The 2,500-nt window shown below is 57.5% G+C and overlaps 1 non-coding gene across 1 annotated transcript in view; it reads right to left on the bottom strand.

The window, feature by feature from the left end:
• The window catches only part of LOC124744878, a 1,909-nt gene extending 836 nt beyond the window's left edge, over positions 1-1,073 (bottom strand). The window contains exon 1 of the ribosomal RNA XR_007010893.1: positions 1-1,073. This exon is cut by the window's left edge and continues 836 nt beyond it. This is a non-coding gene — a ribosomal RNA (small subunit ribosomal RNA).
• Between the last annotated feature and the right edge of the window lie 1,427 nt (positions 1,074-2,500).

Below are 2,500 nucleotides of genomic sequence, written 5' to 3'. Positions count from 1 at the left end.
GTTCTTGATTAATGAAAACATACTTGGCAAATGCTTTCGCTTCTGTTCGTCTTGCGACGATCCAAGAATTTCACCTCTAACGTCGCAATACGAATGCCCCCGCCTGTCCCTATTAATCATTACCTCGGGTTCCGAAAACCAACAAAATAGAACCGAGGTCCTATTCCATTATTCCATGCACACAGTATTCAGGCGGGCTTGCCTGCTTTAAGCACTCTAATTTGTTCAAAGTAAACGTGCCGGCCCACCGAGACACTCAATAAAGAGCACCCTGGTAGGATTTCAACGGGGTCCGCCTCGGGACGCACGAGCACGCACGAGGCGGTCGCACGCCTTCAGCTCGCCCCACCGGCAGGACGTCCCACGATACATGCCAGTTAAACACCGACGGGCGGTGAACCAACAGCGTGGGACACAAATCCAACTACGAGCTTTTTAACCGCAACAACTTTAATATACGCTATTGGAGCTGGAATTACCGCGGCTGCTGGCACCAGACTTGCCCTCCAATAGATACTCGTTAAAGGATTTAAAGTGTACTCATTCCGATTACGGGGCCTCGGATGAGTCCCGTATCGTTATTTTTCGTCACTACCTCCCCGTGCCGGGAGTGGGTAATTTGCGCGCCTGCTGCCTTCCTTGGATGTGGTAGCCGTTTCTCAGGCTCCCTCTCCGGAATCGAACCCTGATTCCCCGTTACCCGTTACAACCATGGTAGGCGCAGAACCTACCATCGACAGTTGATAAGGCAGACATTTGAAAGATGCGTCGCCGGTACGAGGACCGTGCGATCAGCCCAAAGTTATTCAGAGTCACCAAGGCAAACGGACCGGACGAGCCGACCGATTGGTTTTGATCTAATAAAAGCGTCCCTTCCATCTCTGGTCGGGACTCTGTTTGCATGTATTAGCTCTAGAATTACCACAGTTATCCAAGTAACGTGGGTACGATCTAAGGAACCATAACTGATTTAATGAGCCATTCGCGGTTTCACCTTAATGCGGCTTGTACTGAGACATGCATGGCTTAATCTTTGAGACAAGCATATGACTACTGGCAGGATCAACCAGGGAGCTGCGTCAACTAGAGCTGAGCAGCCGGCCGCCCGGGAGTGTGTCCCGGGGGCCCGCGCGAACACGCAAGCGTCCGCTCAATCATTCTGCAAACAGGAGGAGGCTGAGCTCCCCTGCACAATACACCTCGAAACCCTCTCAGGTCCCGGCGGCGCGCAGCGCCGTCCCAAGTACTTGGTCGGGTTCGAGAGAGGCGCAATCGCCCGGAGTTAGGCGAGTAGACGCTTTCGGTGCGACCACCCGTGCTCCCAACTGAGCTTGCCGCTGCCGACAGAGGCCCGGGAGCGTGCTGTCGTGGCATTGCCGGCGGGAGACAACACGCGCCACCTACGGTGACCGGCAGCTCCAACGCCAGCGCCACAGAAGGACAAAAGCCCCACTTGGGTGCCGAAGCGAACTCTCCCAGCACAGCGCACGCGCCAACACATCCGCACAGCTGCGATACAAACCACCAGCGAGAACCGCTGGGGCGACCGAGCAGCAGACGGCGTCGCGGCGCCGAGCGCCGGGCGGCGGCGCATCCTCAACGCACACAGTCCTCAATCGGACCAGCACACTGAAGATGTCCACCGCGCTTCGCACCGGGCCCGCGAGGACCTACTTTGGCCGCACGGCGCCGCGCGCAGGGTGCGCCGGCGCGCAGCTGCGACGCCTGCCGCGTCCGTCGGCCGGCGCGCCTGCCACTGGCCGCCCCCACCAGCCGGCTGTAGCGCGTGCGCCCACGCACCGCGCGGCCAGCACGCCGGGAGGCGCCCCCTCACCGGCCGGGGACGGTCCCACCCAGCCACCGCCGCGTATCGCTTCACACCCAGATGCCGTTCAGTTTCGTCGGCATGGTGGGTATCGCTGGAACAACCGGTTAGTACCTCAACCTATCGTCGCCATCACCGATTCACCCCTAGCGAGAACAACCGCACCACAACAGGTTACCATTTGTTCATTTGCGTAACTTCACCAGAAAACGCAGGCGTCCATCGCCATTTGCAACTTCAACGATTATTGCATGCCTGTGTCAGGTGTCACGCCACACTACGTCTGCCCACATACACGCAACAAAATGTGCACGCCTAGACAATACGTGGAAGGTGGCCCCCGTACGTATGCGATGTCCATTGCTCGAACGACTGTCAACCGGCCTCTGTAGCATGTCGCAGATATGGAACGCGGTGCACCATGCCATCACGGTGTGTGAGGAGAGACGACTAGGTCCGAATACATCAACAGACAGCTCATGCTGATCGCCATCCACGGCGTCCGTTCCTCCCACACGTCTCTATGGCGTACCACACTGCAATCCAGCTCTCATAGGGAGACGACACGTAGCTGCGTGCACAATATTTGCACTGTATGGTCCGCCGTTTTTGGGCGCAGTCGTTGTGCGGTCACACATGTGCCACGATGTATCATTCAGTACATAAGGACGAATG

This window comes from Schistocerca piceifrons, unplaced genomic scaffold (assembly GCF_021461385.2).
Source record: "Schistocerca piceifrons isolate TAMUIC-IGC-003096 unplaced genomic scaffold, iqSchPice1.1 HiC_scaffold_307, whole genome shotgun sequence".
In the NCBI taxonomy this organism is placed as follows: domain Eukaryota; kingdom Metazoa; phylum Arthropoda; class Insecta; order Orthoptera; family Acrididae; genus Schistocerca; species Schistocerca piceifrons.
This window is presented reverse-complemented; position numbering and strand designations above follow the sequence as displayed.